General features: G+C 44.1%; 1 protein-coding gene and 1 long non-coding RNA gene across 3 annotated transcripts in view; one reads left to right on the top strand and one right to left on the bottom strand.

Annotated features, from left to right (window-relative positions):
- Nucleotides 1–25,966, top strand: part of SLC22A3 (solute carrier family 22 member 3) — an 81,003-nt gene that overhangs the window by 10,884 nt on the left and 44,153 nt on the right. The window lies entirely within an intron of this gene.
- On the bottom strand, nucleotides 1,406–18,300 carry LOC107514740. Of its 2 annotated transcripts, none has more exons than XR_001597859.2 (5): nucleotides 17,964–18,300; nucleotides 9,317–9,685; nucleotides 3,952–3,991; nucleotides 3,706–3,834; nucleotides 1,406–2,126 (listed from the first exon to the last, which is right to left on the bottom strand). It is a non-coding gene; the product is annotated as an uncharacterized LOC107514740 (long non-coding RNA). The 2 variants fall into 2 exon arrangements; XR_004951516.1 differs by having other exon boundaries at nucleotides 1,406–1,896; nucleotides 2,058–3,834.

Here is a 25,966-nt window from a genome sequence, read left to right on the forward strand (position 1 = left end):
CGCGTAAGCCGACGCCTCCGAGGCGTAAACGCGAGGGACAGGCACCCGAATCGCCTCTTCTAAAGACCCTAGCACATGGATGGGGATCGAGGGATTGTGGAGGAGTATATGTTTGACATGGACGATTTTTTTAAAGTAATGTTTTGCTGACATCTACGAGAAGCGTTTCCTTTCATTGTTCTCGGAGTGCTTCAGAGCAAACACACATAAGGAAGTCACGTGGATAACTGAACATATTTATTATCTGGGGTAGAGGAGAAAATTAAATCGAAACTAATTAAAATTAATTTGGTGTCGACTTTTAAAACATCAGAGAAATAAATCTCATAGTTTCTGCAGTACAGAGGAAATTGTTCCAAGAACCTTTCCCCACAGAGGTTCTTGGTCTGTTCTGGGCACTGGGTAGTGACGTGGCACATTCGTCTGAGGCCTCTGTCGGCCTCTGGTATCCCTGGGGGTCGCTCTCCAGGATGCATGTGTGTATGAGGCACATGCAAAAGAATTTTGATTTTAAACTAAACCACGTCGAGTACATTACAAAACCGAAAAACACTGCTTTTGTATTTATCTGCTCTATAGATAAGTAGATAATGATCATTTCTGGTTGCAAAATTCTGTGAAATGCTCAAATTTTAGATCTGAACTGGTTTAGTGTGGCATGTCTCTAAGTGGCTCATAATATAGACTTACTAGTTGGGTGAACGCGGGCAAATTGCCTAGTTTTAGCTTTTCTGAGCTCAGGTTCCTGTGAAGTGGGAATTAGTACCATTGTGTGTTGACAGAGGCTGATGAACACAGTGCATGCAGCGCGCTTATCACCTTGTCTGGCCCATCTGAGGTGCCAAGTGACTGTGATGATTGTACTTGCCGATTACAGACATTGAGGAAATCAACTCAGAGAGGCAGCTTGGATCTGGGAGTTGGGGACGGATGGCAAAGCCTTAGCGCCGAGGGAAGTGTTCATTGAGCAGGGCACCAAGATTCCAGCACTAAGGCACTTGGCGGGATCCGCTCTCTGGCGCTGGGAGAGCTGGGGCTGAGTGATTAAGACTAAGGAAGGGCTGAGATAGAAGGTCGGAGCTACAAGCTTCGGCGAGGCTTCCCCAGCCTCCATTTCTTCAGTCATGACCTGGAGCTAACAATGCCCCCCGCCCCCTTGGGGGGCTCAGACGGCTACCTGGACCACATGTTTAGGGAAGGCCCTGGCATCTGCCGATTCCCTTCTTCTTGCTCCTTGTCACTAAATGTGGCCCCCAAGTCCTCGGCGTGCCTGGCCTGGTCCAGGGGGGTCGGACTCAGACTGGTTGAGACCCCACACCTTGTTCTGACTGCTGACGGAGCAGAGAGATGCTGGGAAAGGGCCCCGGGTGTTCCTAGAACCCGGGACCTCTCAGGGCGGGCTTGCCACAGTGGTGTTGCAGGGCGTGGGCAGGAAGCTGGCAACATCTAAAGAAGCTCTTGCTCACATTTTGCATGAAAAGAGAGAAAACATCAGCGTTCCTGATGAACGTCATGGTGGTTTGGGAGTGGCAGGCGCCACTGGAGATAAGTGGTGGCACCATCGTCCTCATGGGTAAGAGGTTCTTAGACATCGAGACTGTGTGTGACTTAAGTCTGTGCTGAGTCCTCCACCCTGTTGCCCCCCGCCCGCTGCCAGCCAGGATGCACCACAAAATGGATATTCTCTTAACCTTCCCCAATGTCTCTCTGATCATGTCTCTTCTTGTGCGAAGCCTTCCAGTTGTCGAGCAGGGAGCTTGGCTCGTGACCGAGGTCCTTCACAGCCCGCCCGCAGCTTACCCTCTGGACCCTCTGGATTCCTGTAGTTATTGAGCACTTACTCTGGGAATTGTGCATTGCATAAAATCCCACTCAATCCTTCCGTAATCCTGTGCTCTGTAAATATTATCGTCCATTTTACATTGGAAAAAAAAACAAACAAAAAAAAACTGACACATAGAAGGAGCAGTTATGCAACATGCACAGAAATCAAAGGGTGGCTAAGTGAGAGGGTCAAGCGTGGAGGGAAGAGTTTTCTGCAAAGCTCAGCCTCTTACCCACTGCTCGGACTCTGGCCCGATCAGTCCATGTTGAGATTTACTCCACCTTCTCCACTGTGTTACAAGCTGCTTCAAGGCAAGAGCGATGACTTAGACACCTCTGGCCTCTCCTCAGAGGATATAAGAGACCCCAGGCCTCTACCTTGGGGTCAGTGCCCATTTCTTGGCAGAATTCAATGGGTTTATCTACAGGTGGGCTTTTAATTCCTCATTAACAATGTTCAACTGAGGATTTGAGCTGGAAGATATTGTTGGAGCTGCTATGTTTTGTGGCCCCAAGAAGTGGGTTCCGACCAGGGAGGACAGCCAGATGCACACGCTGGAGCCTTCTGGCCCCGGTGTGGACTGTGCTTCTTCTCTGGCCACCCAAATGACAGCCTGGCACCCATCCGCCAGGGAACGCAGGACCTGGGAGGAAACACTGTCCGCAGCCACGGAGAGGCATGCACACAACTCTTCCTTCTGCCTTCTCTCCAGCCCCTTTTTGAGTGAGGGATTTTGAAAAGAACTAAAATGCGGTCTAACATGAGGCTCTCTCCGTCACATGTTTTTCACAAGCACCAGAAATCCTTCAATCACTGGATAGCAAAAGGTCCCTAAAAGACCTGTGCGTAGGAAGGCACTAGTGTGGTTCACGCCTGTATTCTGGTTGGGGCGGTAAGACAGATGTGCCTCACATTTTGGGGGCCATTTGCAATGGCCACATCACATCACAGTGTGCTTGTCCTGTCATGTGACTCTGGCCTCAGAGAAAAGACCAAAAGGATCGCCCCCCTCCCCCACCCAATTCCCCACAATCCGTGAAATGCACACACGGCAGCGAAGGCGGGCAGTAATCACGAATACTGAAATCCAGGTTGGGGTGGAGGTACATTGGGGCTAAACTGCTCTCTATGTTAAGCAATCCAGTTCTCCTGACGTTGAATAGACACTAAAATTTAATCCATGAAAATAACAATACTCAACAGGGACAAAAATCCATACTTACTTACAGTTATTAATACACATTTCCTGCTCAGAAATTTATTTTCTTCTTCGATTACCAGAAAACATTAAAGCATAGTAAATAGTCAGCTCGTTTAGTCCTCACACACCCCGTGAGGCATGTTCTATTATCCTCATCCCATAGGGGAGGAAAGTAAGGTGCAGAGAGATCAAGTAACCTGCCCCAAGAATGCAGCTGCAGGACTGGAGAGCTAGAAAAGGTATTTTCCGTGTCTGAACCAAAAGGAGGTTAATTGGTATCTCTAGAATATGAAAGTAACGTTTGCAAAGCCACAAGAAAAAGATAGTTGTATAGAAGAATTGACAAAGGATAGACAGTTTTTATGAAAGGAAACCCACAAGGCCGTTAAGCATAGGCAGCCAGGCAGACTCACCCATAGTCAGAGACGTGCAAATGCAGGCAAGACAGAACTTTCCATTCATGACACTGGTGAGAAACCAAGAAGCCCAGTGATGCCAAGTGTTGGAAAGTTGCAGGTCCCCACTCGAGGGCATACAGACCTATTCTCAAGGATGATCTGGAAAGACTGATGCAAATGAGGTGTCCACATACGTATCCCGCGACCTAGCAATTCCGTTCCTGTGCATCAATCCCAAAGGAAATCCTCAAACCCACCCAACAGGAGGCAGGGATGTTCACCTCAGGGTTCTGTGGGTGGCAGGGAGCTGAAGGCATTCTGAGAGAGAGGAAATGTCCAATGTCATGCACACGCCCCAGGCAGCAGCTGGAAATGGTAGACTAGATGTTCACATAGCATCATGGATGGTCCTTAAGGCACAGGGCAGAATAAAAAGTAAGAAACAGGTTAAATACCTTTTACATAAAATTTAAAATATATGCATAGAAACAATGTAGCTTCTGCAAGAATACGAACAAAAAATATACCTTAACATCAGGATGGATCCTTTGTGGGGCCAGAATGGGACTAGGAATAGGGATAAAATAGAATAAGTAATTAAAATAATTAGGGATCAACAATTATTATACATTATAATTAACTCAACCTTCTGTCCTTGAGGTTCGAAAGAGGCAAAGGATAAAAGAAGGAAATGAATTTTTCTGCCAAAGACATTTATGGGTCTTGTAAGATGCCTTAGAAATGACCCAACCCCTGGCCTATTGAACAGATTGGCCTATAATCTAGAAACATGGATTTGATCTAGATCAGTGGAATTTGGCAATCCTAGGGGTTGCATGCCTGCCTCCTTTGGCAGAATAATTCTGTTTTTATCAATTTTACTTTGGTGTTAAGATTCTGTTTTGTTTTTAAAGAGGGGAGCTAGAGATCCACTTCCAAAGTAATGTCTGAAAAGACATGGGATCCCCAGGATCTCGTCCAGACTTAAAATTCTATATTTTAATCAAAACAGCCAACTTAACTAAAAATGCTTTAAAACTCAGAGTTTGAAATGTCCACTCCACATGTCATTGGGAAGATGTTGGGAACTTTCTCCTCCTAGTGGTCATTCAGCTTCTTTCTGTCAAATTTCGGTACACAAGGAAACATCATGTCGAGTGAGCCTATGCACAGGTTAGCTCCTTATAGATGAACTACATCTTCAGTGTAGTGGCACTGCAAGTTTCTCTTTCCCCTTATGACAGCGGACCTGAGACTTCCCCAGAGCTGTTAACCTGCGAGGATCAGAGCCAGCACTGCTAAACGACAGTAGACAAATAATTTCAACGGTCACCTGGGGATGCCATGTCTTCAGGTGCAGACCACTGGAGCATAGATGGAAGGCTCTTCCTGAACATGTCGCATGGAAGTTCTCAGTTTCCTTCTGAAAAGTCTAATATAACATGTAATAATTCAATCATCAAGTTCTAGTAGGGCATTTGAAATACTGCCTTTTAGTTAATCCAGTTTTTATTCTACTTTCATGTGTTCTCATATGGAATTTTAGGCATCGTTTTTGTCTTCAAAGATTGTATCCTCTTCCTAGTTAAGAAGACAAAGGCAGCAGATACTGTTGGACATCTTTGGGCACTAGGTTCTTGGGGTCGTATGACTAGGCTTATCTGCCACTCTTCCTGAAACAGGACGCTGCAGCCTGTCATCACTTTCCTTTCAATTTGCCCTTTTTGTTGTCCTGGTTCTTTAGTGAGGTACTGTCTTCATCTGAGGGTGGGGGACAGAAGCGCAGGGCATGGGCAGGAAGCCAGGAGCTGGGAGGGGGCTGCATCCGGTGGTGGGAGTTCCTGCGAGACCAGGTCAGGAGGCAAGTGAGGCCTAGATGATCGGAGTGTGCAGCACAAAGAGTCCCCGTACAGGGACCAATGGAATCACTAGCTCCTGCACAGACTCCCGAAATCTTAGGAGGGCTGTGCTCACTGGGTTTTTGCCTCCTTTGGCTGTCATTTTTCATTTACCTTCATGTCAGACTCCCTGTGCCCCCCCCCCCAGTGGAGGGGCTGCCTTGATTCCCCTGCTTTGTCTGCAGAATTCCCCCTTATGATCCTGTGTTCCGCATGCCAGCCCACTTTCTTCTAGGCCTTGCACCTGGGGCTCTTGTAGGGTGACCAGCTGTCCCACTTTGCCTGGCATTGAGGGGTTTCCTGTGACTTAGGACTTTTACTGCTAAACCTGGGAGAGTCCTGGCAAACTGGGACAGCTGGTTACCCTGAGTGCTCCACCAGTATAAAAAATGATTCCTAGGATGTATAATAATGAAAAGTTGTGAACAACTTTGATGTGTCATAGAGAAGAATATGGCTAAATAAATCTAGGGTATTCATCTGATATAATGCGACACAGATGATCAAATTATGTTTACAAAATAATGTAGAAATGTTGACGATAAGCATTAAGTTAAAAGGCTGGGATACTAATGTGTGCATGTTGCATGATTTCAGTCATCTATTTAAAATCTCCTCGTGGTAAATTGGTTGTTGAAAAGGAGGGACTACCTGCACAGAGGCCGTGAAGGACAGAGCTTTCAGTTACTGCTGCTGACACATCTTCCTGAACTGAGATGTTCTCTTGCTGAAGGCAGTGCTAGAGTAGATGCAAAGCCAAGTTAATGTTATGGTTGTGCGACGTTTAAAACCGATGAATCAAATGGTTCAAATGATGATTCAGATGGTTCAAAAGTTTATTCTGAACCATGATTTTGTTCAACATGATGGGACGGCAGAGGACTAGTCAAACCAGCAAAAATTAGAACATGCAAATAAGACTGGGTTTTCAGCAAAGGAAAAGGCACTAGATTCCTTCTCAGTAAAACCTGCTGGATAGACGCTGTAAAACCCTATGGTTGGTGAATGAATGCTATTGATGGTCTCTTACCCAGAGTAGTGACCCACCTAGTTGCTCACATGAATAGAAAGCCTCTCAGAAAAGAGAGGTTCAGAGAAGTTATCTTGGGGAACAATAAAGCCGCTAGCATCAAAGGAACTCAGTCTGGAAACTGTCATAATGTGACAAGGGCTCTATTTAACATTGGATCAGAAGACAAAGCTGGGTGTAATGGACACGTGAAACCTATAATCGCCTCCCTTAATCTGAATAATCAAAAAGGCAATTACTCCCCTTAAAAGGAATTATTTGACTGACCCAGCTTTCAATAGCTAGAGTCCGTTTAAATGTCTTGGTGACCACATTATTTTGCCATATCTAGTTTATATTGTTTTATACTAGCGTTTTTGTTTTTGTTTTTGTTTTTTAGTATGTGACAGGATACATTTACTTGATTTGTGAACCATTTATCTGTTTGAGATTATATACTATTTGGGATTATGATGATTACTGAATTTATTTTCAGTCATAAAAACATAGTAGTTAGATATGTTCCAGGCACTTTGAATAAATTAACATCAGCATCAAAATAGCCTTATGAGGGAAGCAGTTATTATTTTCTCTTTTTCCAAAGGACAGATTGAGGCTGGGAGAGTTTCTGAGTCAGCTGGTCTGGGGTCTTGCATTTGCAAATACCCACCTATTGTTGGTACTGTGGGTTCCCAGACCACAGTTTGAGAATCACTTGGTTTCGGAGGGTTGCTTTAGCTACTTTTTTTTTCTTTGTGATGATGACCCGCCAACTTTACATGTGAATGGAAAACACGGCTCTCTTCCAGGAAAGTTTATAGAAAAGTTTGGTCGTTTTTAAAACTTCAGCCACTGCTCATCGATGTGGTTTCTTTTACAGCGGTGACTCCCCTTCTAGTCCACTTTGCATATCACTAGAGGGTGGGTCTTATTAAAACATCATATTGGTCACAGCACGTTTCTATTTGGGCGCCCATCAAACCTCACTTTTGTCTGAAACGAAGTTCAGGTACCTTAATCTGGCATTGATTGCATGCCCCTGCGTGCAGATTTTCTAATGTAACTAACCTTTCTCTGCTGTGTGCAGAGGACCCTCTGGCTGGTGCTGGTGCCTCTCACACCCTGTACCCCCAGTCACTCCGGCAACCGTGCCATCACCCAGAATGCACCAATCTGTTCTTTCAGGAGCCAGAAGCACCGGCCCTGCTCCTTCGCCTCTGCAGCCGCAGGCGACAGCCGTCCACGGGCTGCCTGCCCTCGTGTCCTTGCAGCCTGTCCACTCGGTTCCCTGCCTCCGCGTGCCCCGTGGCCGCTCTGTTGCCCCGCCCTCCCCTCCCCTCCCTTCCGGTCCCGCCGAGATTCGCGGCCCAGTTCTGGAGCCGCCATCTTGTCCGTCTCCACTTCCGGTCCCCCCGCGCTCAGCGAATCCCCTCGCTTCCCAGTTCCTGACCGTGCACTTGGAACAAGAAGCTGCTTCAATGCCCTGCCACCAAGATGAGAAACTCAGCAGTCTCTGCTTCCATCCCTTCCTCCTGACGTCACAGCGGAGGCCTGACAGCCCGTCCGCACGGATGCTGGCCTCATTCCCACCGCGCGGGCCCCACCCGCTTCTCGGAGTCGCCGCCTCCGCCACCACTGTCCTTGTCGCCTTCGCTGGCGTTCCTCGCCCACCCCCGTTGAGGCCTGCTCGAGTGCATCTTTTCTATAGCACACACTCCCCGATGCCCGGATGTCCCTACAGCTGAGGACCCCTACTTCCCGTCAGAAGCACATTTCTTATCTTATCTCCTCTTATTGCCTCCACATCCTCACCTTCCTCTCTCCCTGCAACCCAGCGTGGTGCTCTCAGTCCACACCGCTCCGCAGAATCAGCCCTTGCCAGGGTCTTCGGACAACCCAGGCTGCTCACCCCTCATTCCTGGTCTTGTGTATGACACCAAAGTGTCTCCTGTCTCAGGAGTGTGATTCAGACTCTTGAGTGACCCTGCTGCTGTCGTCACCAGCTCATTTGGTACACCTCGATCCATCTCTTATTTCCCTTCGGCCTGCTCTGTCTAACGTCTGCTGAAGCCAAGCTCACTTGGCTAAACAGATGGGCACAGCTGGGCCGGTCCCAATCTGCTGGTCCTGCATACTTCCAGGAACCATATGTGATTTCACTGAGTAAAAATATTGAAGTAAGTTTGGTTAACTGTCATGGATTTCATTATCTCCACCGTTATTTTCAAGTGCTTGTCTGGAAAGTGGACAGCTGCTCTTAGAAGATGTTCATCTTTATGGTTTCATTTTGCCATTCTTTACTTTTTCAGTAACACTCCATCTGTAAACAACACAGTCCTCCAAAGTCTAACAAAGTGTATTGATGAATTATCCCTGAATGCCTGTGTTTACTGGTTTAAACTTCTCAACAAAGCCAAAAACTATTACTGTTTTAAAAATCATGTAACCAATGCTGCTGTAGCATACTGACATTTTCCAGACTACTATGAAAATCTTGAACTCATAAGTAATAGGAAACAGTATCAGAATTTACCTCTGTGTAAGACCATTCCAGTGACACACTCTTGTGACTCTTGTTGGCCATGTTATAGTATTTTTGTCTCCATCTTTGAATCCTTAAACAGAGTGCAAATTGCCTGACATGTGCGTCTTCTTGAATTTCTTTTTTTTATAAACATCAGCACTTAGAAATTTAGTGGAAATTTCAACAATTTGTAGATCATGTTAGAGATACAAATGTAGTTTATGTAAACTTTTCCATTAAAAAATTAAACTTTTCTATTAAAAAATACAAAACTTCAAAGAAAACAAATATTCACATCCTCAGCTATTCAAAATGAACAAATGTTAACATTTTATAATACTTACTTTAGATTTTATTGTTAAAGAAGCAAACTATGACAGATCGAGTTGAGATTCCATTTGCTCATGCGGTAGAACAATTTAAAACTTAGTGACTTAAAACAACCGTTCTCTCATACTCACGGATTCCATGGGTCAGGGATTCAGAACAGGCACAGCAAGGAATGTTCGTCTCTGCGCCATGCTGTGCGGCCTCAGACAGGAAGGCACAGAGGCTGCAGAGACCCGGCGGCCAGCGGCAGGAACCATAAGGAGGTGTCTTCATTCACATGTCTGGCAGTTGGTACTGCTGTTGGTGGGGACCCCATCTGGCTCTGAACAGTAGCTTCCTCCTGGGACCGCAGCCTCAGACTTCTCACATAGTGGTGCAGAGCCCCAAAGGTGTGTTCCAGCTCACAAGGCAGGAGCTGCATCTCCTCTCACGGACTATTCTCAGGAGTCACGCTACATCACTTCCGCCTCATTCTGTGGGTTCCAGGAGAGTCACAAGCCCTGTGGAGAATTAAAGGGAAAGGAGAATCAGACTTTACCTCACGATGGGGGCAAGGCAGGGTTCTGGAGGACCACGTCGGGTAGGAACTCTGGTGGCGCCATCTTCACATAGGTCACAGGTCCCAATCTGTCTCCTCAGGGGCATCCATCGTAGTGGTGGGCTTCTAGTCTATTTTTTACAGTTGTCCTATGTATGTGGACATTTAAGTGAATGTCTTCTTAATGTATCTCTACCCTTCTAAAACTAATCACAGGGACACATGGAGATCGATGTTAGAACCAGGCATTGTTAATGCCCTTACATAACTATTTATCAAGCTAGTTTAAGGGGAACATGGCAATAATAAAACAGTGTATACTTTTGATTTAATTATACTTCACTCTCTACTTTCTAATATTCTCTAATCATTAGTGATGAATATTTGCATCTTAGTGCAGCATTTTACAGTGTTTAAACTATATTCACATTTATTCCCTCAGTTGAAGTTTCATGAAAATAAAACATAAGTATCTTAAGACTAAAGTTCATATTTTGAATGAATTAAATAATGGATCATAAAATGCTTTGGAAATTATACAGAGCTAGTAAGAGGCCCCTGGTTATTAAGTCTCATAGTCACATTTTTTCCCGCAAGCTTTTTATACACTGCAATCTTGCCCTACTGTCCTCGCCTTTGTCTCTTCCCTGACCCCTGTACCCTCTGCCGTCACCTCATCTCTGTGTGTCAAAATACACCCAGTTCTTCCAGGCCTGGCTCAAGTGCTGCCTCCCCCCAAAGCCTCTCCTGACACAGACGTCCCAGCTGGAACTCATCTCTCCCTCCTGTGCGTTTGCATAGCATCCCGTCTTTCTCTGATGGCTTTTAAACACAGCCCACTCTGTATTCTGTTTCATATATTGCATCACTGGCGCTTGACTGGAAGCTTCTAGCAAGCCAGAGCCCAGCCTCGATCCAAGCAGCTTATTGCATGCTTCCCACTGGGGAGCAACCTGCGGAAGTCCTGTCAGTGAATAGACCGTCTTGTCTCCATGTCTAGCTTGCTTGTGGCTCCCCTTTCAGCTTGGAGAGCACAAGATCTGTTGCACTTCAATGTAGCAATGTCTGGTGAGACAGAGAAATCTCCGCTGGCTTCCCCAAAGTCACGCAGTTTCAGCGAGCAGACACTGTCCCTTAACTGGGGTGTTTCCCACGACTCATATCTTCCCGGCAGCATGATGCTCACCTCTGGGGACTCTGCTTTCCAGTTTGGAGGAGATGTGGGTCGGGAAGAGCCACAAGAAAGAGAAAAGACTTGGCAGTCGGGAGGCCATTCAGGCCTTCTCTAGAACGGGTGCCAACCTCCGGTTTAAGCATTACGTTATCGCAAATAAACGAACAGATGTCTTGTCTCCACCTTCAACTCATAAGCTCTACAGCGAGAGTGGTCAGAGCCTCTCTACTTCCCTGGTCCACCCGAGCACAGACAGAGAAAGAGAGAGAGAGAGTGCACCTCGTGCTTAGCATCTGGCTTTGGTGCTCCGGCATCTACCGCTTTCCCGAGTAGCTAGGTGGACGGCACCACTGGAAAGGGCACATGGTTGTGGAGTGAAGTGGGGCTCGCAAACGCAGCACCACTGCCATTTTGAAATGCCCCGTCAGTTTCGACATCATCAATATAGTCTTAGCAATGGTCTATTTTCCTATTGTCAAGCCTAGGCTGAGCCAAGAAAAAGATGTAAACAGTCAAGGTGACGATCTGCCCTAGAAACTTCTCTCCTGTTCAAAACAAATATAATTTTAAGACCAAGATGCATAATTCTTGTACTTAAGAGCCTGCACCTTTTTTTTTCTCCCCAAGCAACTACTTCTAAGCACAATATGAAGCTGCTAGAGCAATGCTTCAAGAGAAAGAAAAACTCGACTGGTTCAATGTGAACAGTTTTTTTTGTTTGTTTGTTTGGTTTTGTTTTTGTTTTTTTGCATTGTACCAGTTGCAGAATATTTTAGAGCAAGGATGAGGCAGTATTCAATTGACAAAAATATAATGGCAATAGGTCACTTACTAAAAAGAGACATCTATGTAATTATTAATGCTGATTTATTTAAAGGAAAATGACAAGGACTTAAAAAATATCTCAAAACAAAAGGGTTTGGGATATTTGCCGCACTATATATCTATCCAAGTAAAAATAGTTCAAGAATGATGTCTTGCATCTTCTTAAATACAGAATGTACATTTTAGCAATTTTTAAAAACTGCATTTCTTCTTACGAGGCTGCCGGCATCAGGGGCAGGCGGTGGTGGCCACAGGCTAGGTCATACTGGATGACAGTGGGTGGGCTCAGCAATCAGACATTTCAGTTCCGCCACCTCCCCACCTACTGACTAGCACGTAACCACCACCTGGTTTCCTGATCTCTCTAATTTCAGTTTCCTCGTCTGTAAAATGATGACAATAATCATGCCAACCTCATGGGGCTGCTGGGAGATTAAATGAGATAGTGTATACCATGCAACTAATCTAAAGCCTGGCACTCGGTGAATGGTAGAGGTCAGAAAAAGTTCATCTCAGCTTTGAGGTTCCACACAAGAAGCCTGTGTAGGGCTTACAATAAGGCCCAGGCCATGTATTTATTCGCCTGACCACGCGGATGTGCAGAGCCAAATGGCCAGATTGTTGAAGCCGCTGTACTGCTGTGTGCTGCCTAATGGGTTATTGTGTGTCCAGGGGACCATCCTTGGTGACACGACTTTTAAGAGGCTTTAAAATGGGGTCCTCATGGACTCCATCCACATGTTTTGTTTCAATAATTCCAAGGAATCATAATGAAAACAATTTGTTTTTAAAATTTGTTAAGAAGCCAATATTTTCAATTTGCAGCCTTGCACAATTAATCATAATGTGGGCTCAGGTCCCATGACAGAGTAGAAGGCACTCATGGATGAGCCAGTAATCATGCCCCGGAGCACGTGTAATCAAAGGCCATTCAGTCTTACCATTGCCTTTCGTGTCTTCCTTCTAACACACTCAACACCTGGGCAAGGACAGTTTGGGGCATCCTAAGAACTTTGGGGAAGGCAATGCCGGGCAGGAAGGGGTGGGTGAGTGTGTGTCAGAAACATTATTCAGTTACATGGATAACCAAGTTTTGTCCGCACTGTGGGTCAAATCTTTATAAATGCTACAGTCACAACAAGAAAACGTTCTCGAAGCTGTGACCTCTGGTTAGAGCTTAGTCAATAATCCTGTTGTCCCCAGACTTCCTTGAAGCTCTCTACCAAAAATCCGAGCCAAAACTCTCATAGGATTAAGTGTTTTCTCAAGTCTCTTTTCCTGATTCTCATTAATTGGAAATGTTATAAAAATAAAGGTATTGTCAAATCTCATTTAGTCTTGTTCTCAAATATAAACCACCAAGGGAACAAAAAACAAAGGAGATGTGAACACAGGACATGAAAGAGGAAGAACCATCGGGCTAGTCTGCTGAGCGGCTTAGGTTTGGCTCAAAGGTTTTAGTTTGTTTGAATCCGCGTACCACTTTTAACTTGGTGGTAACTTGTTGGCTTGTGCTGACAATGGCTTCTGCTGTTCTTACTGGTTTAGTTAATGTTGTATTTCTCCTCTAAAGCTTTTCATTGTATGTTTGTTTCTCTCCTAATATAGTAGTGATTATTTTGGTGACATGAGTACCCTGGCGTTTCTAACACGCCATGTTCACAGAATCAGAAAATATCAGAACAGCAAAGCACAGATCTTTAAGCCTCTTCAGTGTCTCCGAATAGGACACAGGGACAAAATTAAGGCTCGGAACATTCTAGAATGATGTGTTGAAGCTAGAAAGGTGGTGATAGGATTAGAATACGGCCTTTCGATGTTCATATCAAAATCAATTATTTTTAGAAGTTGAAAAAAGACATGTGGTAAACTGGAAAAATCGCGAAGACTTACATTCTGCAGCTATGCTTCATGTTCTGGAGAAGCTGATTTTTATGTGGCACGGTTCCTGGTATTTCATCAGCTTGGCTCACTATGTCACAAGAGTGTGTTCTCGTTGGAAAATATAAGCTTTGGCAGACTTTAGAAGGTTGTACGTGTTGCTCCATGTTCTGACTAGATTTTGACAATCTTTAGCCACTGTGGTTTCCAAGTGGAGAAAAAGTGTTAACCAATAATTTCGAAAGAAATTAGTTTTTAAAGCCAAGTAAGATGGAAGGGGTCTGTTCTCAGGATTTCTCAGGAAATTCTTGATGTTCCAAGGAGACAGATTCTAAAAAGGGTTGGAGTCTAGTTGTGCTGGGAGAGGCCCCGGGTAGTTAATAGGACCCTACCACCTCACACCCTTGTATGGGAGGCGGGGGAGGGGAGTCTCTCTTCAAAAAACAGATAGAAAGTCAAGTGTTTACTTTCCTCAGAAGGGATGATTCAGCTCATTGTGGGATTATTATTTAGTTTTTAATAGTTGTCCTCTTCTGTTTTACCCAACCTACAATCAGATGACTGATGACATTCTTCCTGCTTTTTCATTGGGTCTCATAGCCCAGAACGCTGCCGAATACCAATTCGCATTTAAGACAAATTTCCAGTAATATCCTCTGGTACTGTTTTCAAACTGTCAAGCAAATGCGATAGAACTGATTTTTGCACCAGTAGAAGTCCCCAAGTCTCTTGCTTTGTGACATGATTAATTTGGTGCCTTCCTTTTCCCAAACCAAAGAATCGTAAAAGGCAACTAAACTTTTATTATGATGATTAATTTTAAAAAGCATAATCTTTCAAAGGATAAATCCTGTGTGGTTTTCTTTTCCCTTTTTAGTACTTATAGTTATCAAATAGTTGGCTAAAACTGTGCTCATTGGCGTATAATTCCAATTACAAATCAGTCCCCCTCACCAGCATAATTGCAGTTAGAGTAAAAAAAAAAAAAAAATCAAGGAGCTGTGACTTCTACGTACTTGTCATCGTTTCTGACTTATACCCGTACTCAGAAATCATACACAGATACATACATGCAAAATAAACATGCTGACTATATCACCTCTTTCTGTTTTTCTCATCATCTAGTCTGGATAGCTTTGTTTCCAAAATGTTGAGTCATTTTTTATATACTCATCATGACCTTTTAAATGTCTCTACATCTCCGAATTATTTCAGAGGATTGCTCTCATATAAGGGATACAAAATCAGTTTGAAGAAGCCGTGATCACTTTATCTGTAAAGCTAATCTAGACAGATCCTACATTTTATTTTGTTTTAAAACTGGGGTTGAAAAACTTTGTGGGGAAAGAATTGATTTCAATGGAGTATGCTCATGAATATCTATTTTAGGAGTTGTGTGTAAGAGTTTTACAAAAGAATATCTACATAATCTAGATAAATTAGCAAGGTGTTTTATGTAATATTTTTAAAAATGTGTTTTATAATAAGTTGAAATGTGGAGAGGCTAACAAAACAACCACAAGAATTTTTTTGACATTATAATTTAATTTATTTTTTACCCCACATGCTTGCAATGACTTAATTCTATTTCGAAACTCTTAAATAATTAACATCCCCTTTTTAAAATAAAGCTTGAAATATATTTACGTAATGGCAGAAAAAAATTAAAATGACTTAATCCCTTCTTCAAAATAAAGAATTGGTTTAATAATTATGCCACGTATGTAAGGGACACATGCAGACATTTATAGTGATGGTACAGAAGAGAGATTCACAAGCTCATAAACGGTATGCAGAATCTTCAAATAGTGGAAGGATATAACCTTGTATTTTTAAAACAGATACATATGTATATATGCATAAATAAAAGTCTAGAAGAATATTCATATCGAGGTGAAATTGCAGGCGATTATAATAGTTGTTTTTCTTTTATTTATATACAGTTACCACCTTGCTGACTAAAATAATAATTTTTAACAATTTGGGCAACTATCTTTTAAATATAATTTTTTCTCAGCTTTTTAATCTGATGATACAGAATAATAATATTGTAGTAAGTCAGATTTTCAAACCCCAAAATAGGAACATGTAGTCTGAGAAATGAAAAACCGACTTTGGAGAGAAAGAGAATTATGGAATTGAGATTTTTTCTGGAAAATTCAGTATGTGTGGTCATAATCAAGATGTTTAACTTCTGAAGCTAACCGAATAGATACCCACAAAGGTTCTGATAAGTAGGGTATCTCCAGTCCTATGCATACATTTTATCTAGACCTTGAAGAAGGAAGGAATAGGATTCTATCAGGCAAAGAAGAGATGTTAAAATGGTGTGCTAGACAGATCAGCTGGAAGCTCAAAAAGGTAAAAAATAATTCAATTGTTTGTGAACATACCAGTGTAGCTGAGAGAGTGAAAAACAATGAGTGGTGAGTTTGAAAAAAATATCTTGCAGCACTATGGGAAGGGCCTTGAAAGCTATAATAAAACGCCTGAAATTTATTCTATAAAAAATGGGGAGCTATTGAAGGTGTTCATCAAAAAAGAGATAATCTTATTTCCAAGGCAAAAACATTTTTAAAAGGCCTACCCCCACCCCCCAACATATAGGACCTGTTATTATTCTCAGGTTAATTATTACTTTAGCAATGTCTCATAAAGATAGATACTTAACAGACCCATTTTGGATGTTAGGTTTTATAATTTATATCATGGAATAAGGTTACCACAGAAGCCAACTCCTCGCCAGTACTCAAGGCTGACCTGGGCCTCTGGGACTGAGAAAACTAGCAAAGAAATGAGTTGAATATGGTGCACAATTTTAAATAAACCCTGTTTTAGAGGGAAGTTAAATGAGTATATTGTCTCAAACACTAATAGTTAAAAGTTATCCCACAATAACCTTAACGTTTAACGTATAAATTGGCACCTACATTTAATTAGGCCTAAGAAATAAGTAGTTTAATGTAAATTTATTTTATTAAATTATATATTTTAAAACTATCAAAAGTAATGACAGAAAGCCTTTATTAGCAAAGAGATTACTGTGATGTGTATTTCAGTCATTCGTTTTTCTACCAATCTGGAGAGCTGAACCTAAAAGTGAATTAATATGATGTGTTGGGTTCAGGACAAAGAGAGCACCAGAAATATCTTATCTCTGAGATTCCAACATTCCACATGAATGTTCACACTTCATTCAATTCTATTTCCAATGAGTCCAGTGGAATGGAGAAAAATTTTTAAATAGAAAATTCTGAAAGATATATTTATATCAGCAGGAACTATTCAGTCTTCTTAATGAAATAAGACATTCATTTTAGAATTATTTTATAATCTGAAAGCTCCTTTCACGTGATTTACAATATGATCATGTAGGTATTATGTTAGCAGAGACAAAGTATGCTAATTCCCAATTTTATTCAACTTAATTTGTATTAAAAGAAAAGAAAATAAAAATCCAGATTCACTTTTTCACTTAACTGCATTCCACAACCCAAGTACAGCTTGGGTGATGGAAAGCTAAAAATCTTCCTAACGATATAGGAGAACAGAGGCCCGAACTGGCAGATCAGCTGGAAATTAGGGAGTGAGGTTGCCCAGAAGCAGGAGAAAGGCAGGAAGTGTGAATCATGGAATCTGAATAGAAACTCTTCCCAGAGCCTAGAGGTGACCACCAGAGGGCCAGGCTGAAAAACTAGCTGCAAGAAGCCACACAATTGAGCTGAGTTATCAGCTGCTGTACATTATGGGGGTGTCAGAGAGACTGCAGTTCGAGTAAAGGTAACTTCCTACCATAACAAGAGCCTTCAATCATTCGAAGAGTACAATGGATTCAGAGAGGTTGAAGTGACCTTATCTGCCAGTAAAATATGTAACGAACAGGAAACATGACCATGCTTGGAACCCGGGGGGAGAATGCACAAGGGCAGCCAATGGAAACTGACTCCAGTGGTCCTAGTTGTTGGATTTAGTTGCCAATGACTTCGAAACAGCTATTATAGATACATTCACCCAATTAAATGATGTTCAAAGGATTAACGGAGAAACAGTCTTAATGAACAATGGAGAATTTCACCATAAAAAGAGAAACTTAAAATGGAACTTTTAGAGCTGAAAAGTACAATAAACTGAGATGGCCAATTCATTCAATGGATTCAATGGAAGAATCGATAAAAACGACTCAGTCCTAAGAAGAGAAAGAAAAAGGATTGAAGACCTGGCTCAGAAACTTAAAGGACAATGTCAGGTGGCCGGCACACAAAATCCCAGTCCCGCCTGTGCGTTATCGTTTCTCTCCTCTTTTCCCACTTGTGAGAAAAACAGTATCTAGACATCGGATTCCTCTGTGTCTTTTTTTTACCTCAGATTTCTCCTCCTCTGTCTCTTCTCTCGGGTTTCTGAAAAACTCCTCCAAACGACTTTTCTCTAGCAGTCCACGCTGTTGTTTCAAGCCTCTAGGTTTGCGGTTATTTGTCACACAGCAGTTGAAGAGGCATATACGAAGCAAAACTAATGTGATGCCCAGGCATTCTTTTGAGAAGACTGTAGTAATAGCTCTCACTTCCCTGAAGGTGGCCAACAGTTAATGTAAGGGTGTCCAATTTGGAAAATTACTAAGGCAAAAAGCACATTAGATTCTGTGGTTCTCAAACTAGAGCAGGCAGCAGAATGCCCTGGAGAACTCATTCAAACAGATTTCTGAGTCCTACTCCCAGAGTTTTAAATTCCATGGGTCTGAGTTTGACCTCGAGAATTTGTATTTCTCACAAGTTCCCAGATGATGCTATTGCTGTTGACCACACTTGGAAATACTTGTCAAGTTACTTAATATTATGGAAAGAATGAGTTACCAAATGGCTGCATATTTCTAAATCTTTACTTTAACGGCTTACTTCATAGTGAAAAAATTTCTAGTAAAATGCTCATAGAGCTGTTCATCTTTCTGCAACCTTCCTTGTCAGGTGACATGAAGAAGTATCTGACATTGTGGACTGGGACTCTCACTTGATTAAGAAGTCATGGGGGACTTCGAGTCAAGATGGCAGAGTAGGTAGATGCTAGTTCGCCTCATTTCATGACCATATCAAAATCGTAACTCATCTATAGAATTACCATCATTGGGAATCACCTGAGGTCAGGCTGAACAGAAGTCCTACAACTGGGGGCATACAGAAGAGGCCATCTGGATCCTGGTAGGAGGGGCAGAGACATGAAATGAGCTGGTCCCACACCCACATGTGGCAGTTGAGAATTGGGAGAGATATCTCGGCTGTAGAGGTCCTTCTGGAGTAATGAGGGGACCCAGCCCCACACCAGGCTCTCCATCCCAGGGTTCCAGTGCCAGAAAGAGAAGTGCCCACCACCTCTGGCTATGAAAACTAGCATTGATTGTGGCTGAGTGAGATGGAGGGTGGTGGGAGTTACAAACATTCCTCTTAAAAGTCCAAGACCAATGCACGGACTTACTTGGTGACGTATTCACTTGCTCTGAGCTCCAGCCGCTCTGGGGAAGCTGCTTGAGGAGTGCCAGGGATGCTTGGGGGCGGAACTGAGCTGTCTGGCTTCAGAGTGAGGGCTGGAGGGACGGCATTCATCCAGACAGGAGTGCTGGCAGAGGTCACTGTTCTTTTGTCGAGTCCTCCCCCTACTCGACTTACAGATGCAGATGGGCACCATATCTGAGTCTCCATCAACCTAGATAACACTGGCCACCCTGCACTGGTGATTCTCTGAGACACTGCCTCTCTAGACTTGCTGGGCCACCCAAGCTGCCTCCAGTTTTTTTTTCTTCCCATATAAATGTCTTTTCTTGGCTCATGCTGTGGACTTTTCTAAAATCTCTCAAAGGTTCACAAAACCCAAACAAGCAGCATCCAGCTTCACATCCCCTATACCTCTTGCTGAGCGTCCCTAAGCCCAGCACTAGCAGCAACCAGCCTTGGTTCCTGGCTTGGTCTCTCAAGGCATGTGTAAGCCCAGCATAGGTGGTGGCCATTGCCCTGGGCCATGAACAGGCTGTGGCTGAATTTGGCCTGCTGCTGGGCCCCTCCCAGGAGCTCCTTGGGAAGGGATCTCTGGTGGCCAGCTTTAACCAGAGCAGGAGTACCGCTCAGGGCTGCATCTGAGGAGGACACACCTGAAGGGCAGGCACCAGAGCCCTGCTAAAGTGAAGTCTGCTCCGTAGGGTCAGCCCCTCACCAGCCAATCCTCACAACCAGTCAGCCCATGGGTCAGTCCCTCCTACTGATATGCAAACAGCAACCAACGCTCGACTACAATGGGAGGGCACATGACCCATACAAGGGACACATGCTGGGCACCCAGCTCAGGTAACCGGGGAAGACCGCACCACCGCGCCCCACAGAACACCTACTACATAAAGCCACTCTGCTAAGACCAGGAGACTTAGGAGCCCAACCTAATACATAGAAACAAACACAGGAAGGCAGCCAGAATGGGGAGACAAAGAAACATGTCCCAAATGAAAGAACAGAACGAAGCTCCAGAAAAAGAACTAAACAATGGAGACAAGCGATCTACCGGATGTAGAGTTCAAAACACTGGTTATAAGGAAGCTCAGCAAACCTAGGGGAAGAGTAGATGATCTCAGTGAGAACTTTAACAAAGAGATAGAAAACATAAAAATGGAAATAGAAAAAATCAAAAGCCAGTTAGAAATGAAGAATACAGTAACTGAAATGAAAAATACATTAGAGGGAATCAACAGATTAGATAAAGCATAGGATCAAATCAGTGATTTAAAAGATAAGGTAGAAGAAAGCAATCAGAACAGCAACAAGAGAAAAATAATCCAAAAAAAAATGAAGATCATTTAAGGGCCTCTGGGACAACATCAAGCATACCAACGTTTGCATCATAGGGGTACCAGAAGGAGAAGAGAGAGCGAGGAACTGAAAACATATTTCAAGAAATAATGACTGAGAACATCCATATGCTGGAGAAGAAATAGATATACAAGCCCAGGAAACGCGAAGATGAGCAAGTTGCAAACAAGATGAACCCAAAGAGGCCCACACCAAGACACATCAGAATTAAAATGTCAAAGATTAAAAACAAAAGGAGAATCTTAAAAGCAGCAAGAGAAAAGCAGTTATCTACAAGGGAGCTCCTATAAGAATGTAAGCTGATTTCTCAACCGAAACTTTGCAGGCCAGAAGGCATTGGCATGACGTAGTTAAAGTAATGAAAAGCAAGGACCTACAACCAAGATTACTCTACCCAGCAAAGCTATCATTTAGGATCAAAGGACAGATAAAGAGCTTCCCAAACAAGAAAAAGCTAAAAGAGATCATCGCCACCAAACCAGTATTACAGGAAATGTTGGAGGGACTTCTTTAAGAAGAAGAAAAAATGATATTAAAAAGTATGAATAATAAAATGCCAATAACTACATAGCGACATTCACTCCAAATGAAAAAGGATTATTAAATGTTTCAATCAAAAGCTAGGGTGGCTGAACGGATAAGAAAACAAAACCCTTACCTAGGCTGCCTACGAGAGATCACTTCAGATCAAAAGACACACAGAGACTGAAAGTAAAGGGAGGAAAAAAGATATTTCATGAAAATGGAAATAAAAAAAAAATCTGGGATAGTAAAACTTATATCAGACAAAATAGACTTTAAAGCAAAGGCTGCAACAAGAGACAAAGAAGGACCCCTTAATCCTATTTCTGGGTATTTATCTGAAGAAACCCAATATATTACTTTGAAGGGACATATGCATCCATACGTTCATTGCAGCATTATTTATAATAGCTGAGATAATGAGGCAACCTGGAGGTCCATCAATGGATGAATGGATAAAGAAGAGGTGGTACATATATACAATGGACTATTACTCGGCCATATATAAAAAAGCATGAAATCTTGCCATCTGCAACAATATGGATGGACCTAGAGGGTATTGTGCTGAGTGGAGTAAGTCAGACAGAGAAAGACAAATGCCATGTGATTTCCTTTACTTGTGGAATCTAAGGAACAAAATAAATAAAACAAATGAACTCAGATACAAAGAGCATTTGAGGGTTGCCAGATAGGAGGGAAGTTGGGGTACATGGAAGAGGGGAAGGAATTAAGAAGTACAAACTGGTACTTACAAAACAGTCCGGAGGATGTAAAGTATAGCATAAGGAATGTAGCCAATAATACTGTAATAACCATGTGTGGTGTTAGATGTGTAGATTTATGTGTAGATTTATCGGGGTGATCACTTCATAATTTACCAAAAAAAAAAAAAATCTGAAACTAATATAATAATGTGTGCCAACTATAATTGGAAAATAATATTTAAAAACGAAGTCCTAGGACCTGGATCTGTACCATTCATTTTCAATCATAAGCTATTTTAAGTCTTGTACTTATACTGACCAAATCAATCAATGAACAAACATTATTGGGTGTCTGCAGAGTGCCAAGCAATTAAATATTAGTTCAGTCACTAAATCTCAGTTCAACGCAACCCAGGCCATGCGGGAGCCTTGAGGAGGTGGGGCAGAGCGCCTTGACTGACAGCCCCTCGCCCTGCTCATGGGCGGGGCAGGCGTGACTTCCCAGGAGTCGGTCCACTGGTGCCACCAGAGGGGGCCACGATGGATGTTGGGCAGCGGCACAACCGATGTCCCCTGAGTGTGCAGTCCGAAGTTTAAAAGTGATAACTCACCACCTAAAGTGCATAATTTTCGAATAGACTCCCCCAAAACACGGAGTCATGAATTTAAAATAGAGCGGTTCTCGTAGAAATGATCGCGATTCACTGCTTAAACTTTCCTTAGCCTGAGTTCGCCCCAAAATGGAGCCTGGGGCAAGAGCCGACATAACTTTTTTATTTTATTTTTTAAATCAGGAGCAGGGAAGGAAGAGTGAGGAGGGGAAGAGAAGAAGAGGAGAGACAGAGCAGATCAGGGGGTACAGCCCCACGCTGGCCACAGTCCCACGGCAGACGCTGCCGGGCGCCCACGCTCCGGGCATCTCCCGGGAAGCCGTGTGGGCGGATCAGCCCTGGGAGGGGCAGGACGCCCTCCGTCCTGCCTTCTCCTGCCTCCTGTTGGTCAGCCTGTCCCACGGGGCACCAGCTCCCCCTTCACGTCTGGTTGTCAGGTCTCCTCTGCTTGGGAAGCCAGGACAGTTGAGGGCCCAGCCTGGCCCTGAGCAGGAGCGTCACCTCCCACACCAGAAGGCCATCTGGGCAGCAGAGGCGGCTGGCCTTTACCCTGAGGGCGAGATCCCTGCTCTCTCCACCAGGGGGCAGGACGAGCAACGCGGGAGATGCAGCGAGCTGCGCATCGGGACCCAGTGTGGGTCTGAGCCCGGCCCTGGATTCCAGGGCCTGCCCCTGGGAGGGAGGGCTTTCACTTTAAATAGTAGTAATAATAATACTCCATTTTATACAGAAACTTTCAAAAGATCCCAGTTGATATGTATATTAGTTTCCTAGGGCTGGCATAACAAATTATCACAAAGTGGGCGGTATAAAAGGGCAGAAAATCATTCTCTCGCGGTTCTGCTGACCGGAAATGTGAAATCAAGGTTTCTGCAGGGCCAGGCTGCCTCCGAAGGCTCTGGGGGGGGGGGGTGCTCTCTTCCCTGCTGATGTCGATGGCTGTGTGGGCAGCGATACGTCTCCCCCAAGTCACGTGCGCCTCAGACTGTGACTGCATCTGGAGACAGAATCTTTAAAGAGGAAATTAAATTGAAACGAGGTCAATAAGGTGGACCCAAGTGACCGGCGACCTGATAGGAAGAGGTTAAGATGCAGACGCACACAGAAGCCCACCCTGTGAGGACGACAGGGAGGAGACAGCCATCTACAAGCCAAGGACGGAGGCCTCGGAAGGAGCCTACACTGCTGGCACCTTGATTTGAACTTTTAGCCTCCAGAACCGTGAAAAACAAAACAAAACAAAAAACAAAACTCCGTTGTTCAAGCCACCCGGCCCGAGGTCCTTTGTCTCGGCAGCCCTGGCACACCGTCAGGCAGGCGATCCCTGGTGTCCCTTGGCTCCTGGACACATCACTCCAATCTCTGCTGCTGTCCTCCCACGGCGTCCGTCCTGCGTGTCTGTCTGTCTGTCTCCTCTTCTCAGGACACAGTCCCTGGATTAGGGCCCGCCCTGATGCGGCGCGACCTCGTCATAACTAATCACATCTGCAGAGATCCTAGATAAGGTCACATTCTGAGGTTCCAGGTGGACACTGCTCATGCCAGCACAAAACGTCCCCCAGTAGGTATTTGAAGAGCCAATAGCCTCTGCACCAGCAGTTCGCAACCCCAGCTGCGTGCCAGACTCGATTCTGACTTCATTGGTCTGGAGCAGGGCTTGGCATTCTTTCGATTTCCCTAAGTGAGGCTAATGAGCAGCCAGCGTTGGAAACCACATTTTAAAGCCATCAGTTGCTTGTTATCACCGTCACATCACTAATCATAATGCAATCAGCACATTTATTGAGCATAACACGTCTCAGGCATTGGGCGTACCTTACTTTTAAATCATCACTCCAGTTCATACACACAGAGAGTTGAAGATGTTAAGAAAATTGACAAAGGACACAGAGCTCAGAGTGGCAGAGCCAAGACACCCAGGCTGTGTGACTCTGGGATGCGGCTCCTCCCTGCCCCTAGATCTCCACGAATGCTGACTTCATCTTCCTCTGGTCTCTGGACATTCTCAGTTATTTATGGAAATCGTAAACATTTCAAGATTAGTAATCGCGTGTTCTTACTACGAAGAAATAAAATGCTGGCGCTTCTTAGAGTTGGGAGTGAGTCATGGAGGGCACAAGTTAACAAATGACAAGGTGCTATTATTACTAAAGCAGGTTTACTGTTCTCATTTCTCCCAACTTCACAGGCTCACAAAAGCCATGCATTAAAGGGCATCTCTCCATATTTCGAAGTTCATTTGTTTTCCTGCACATTAAAGCTTGGCTTTCATTAACCTTGGACAACGGCCTACCTATGTGACAGTGAGGCTCTTAAGCCTTTTATCACGTCATGGCACCTCTTTATGCCAGGTGAAGCCGCCCTGTCCTAGGTGATCATTACAGACCCTTCGGTTTCCTCCCTATCAATCGGACTTGCTCTCATGCCCCTGGAATCTTGTTCTGTTCCGGGGCCAGGACATCGGCCCTGGACCTTTCCATTTGCAGCCTTCCAGATTCTTCCTCTCTCCTTTGGACCTTCCTCCTCCCTCTGCCCCGAGCTGTCTTGATGCCGCTGGTTTCTTGAGTTGGAAACTCACTACCTCATGCCCTGGACCTCACCCCCTCCCCCACCGGGCGGAATGGAGACAAATGGTTCCTTGGCTTAAAATCTGAGCTTGGCACGCCACGAGCTGCAGGCGGATCTGAACCTCGGTGGCATTCTCGCTCCCGGCTGCGCTGGGCTGCCCGCCACCCTGCTCGAACACCTTTCTTCTCTGTTTTGTTTTCCTTCTAAATCTAGCTACTGTTGAAGGATCTGTTTATGTCCCGCCTTTTTCGTGTGTCCGACTGCTCCGCACTCCACAGTCCTGCCACTGGCGTCACGCCGACAACGCCAGCGGAAGCTATCTGTAAACACCTGGTGGTGAGTTTTTATACCTGAAGCTCATTGTGATGAGTCTTGGATAACAGAGAAGCATTAACTTTTGATGTTAAATTAAGATGCCCAAACAATGCCATCGGATCATGTTAAAGACATTTCTGTTATGATTAGAAGCAGTGATGAAATCCTTTCCCCTCATGGAGACCCAACCCTAATTATTTTCTTTATGGTTACAATAAATTTTAACCATTCTTAGGCTCCTTTATGGTGTCTTGTTGATTTGAAATGGAACCTCCCCATGGAGGTCCACGGGGAAGTGATTTGGCCAATGGTAAATGCAGCCAGGGGCGCCCCACACCCGAGGGTCAGACCAGAGGTGTGAGCAAAGTTTTTAACACTGATAAAGAGTTTCGTGGCAACCGATTCTGACTAAGAGCTGATGAGAAGTGGTTCAGTTTACGATTCATTCTTTGAAAATCAAAACAGAGGCACTTAGACCTTGTCATTTAACTTCAAGAGGCTTCTCTTCTTCCACAACGATACCAACAATGATGACTATGACTTTCGATGGCCATGACTGACCGAGCCAAGCATGGCACCGTCCTCTAAGCTTAGAGTCTCTTATATGAGTTTGTTCAGAGGGCTGAACAAGGCCTCTGTGGAAAAGCCAGCTGCCAGCCGTCGCGGTCCACTTCCGGAAGTTTAAGGAGCAGGCAAGTTCCCCCCCGAGTGTCTGAGTCTCTTGCATACCTGCTTTTTTTTTTTTTTTTTAACTTTTATCTTTAACTTTTGTATATTGGAGAGATTCTGCTGCTCTGG

The sequence above is a fragment of the Rousettus aegyptiacus genome, unplaced genomic scaffold (assembly GCF_014176215.1).
Source record: "Rousettus aegyptiacus isolate mRouAeg1 unplaced genomic scaffold, mRouAeg1.p scaffold_m13_p_1, whole genome shotgun sequence".
In the NCBI taxonomy this organism is placed as follows: Eukaryota; Metazoa; Chordata; class Mammalia; order Chiroptera; family Pteropodidae; genus Rousettus; species Rousettus aegyptiacus.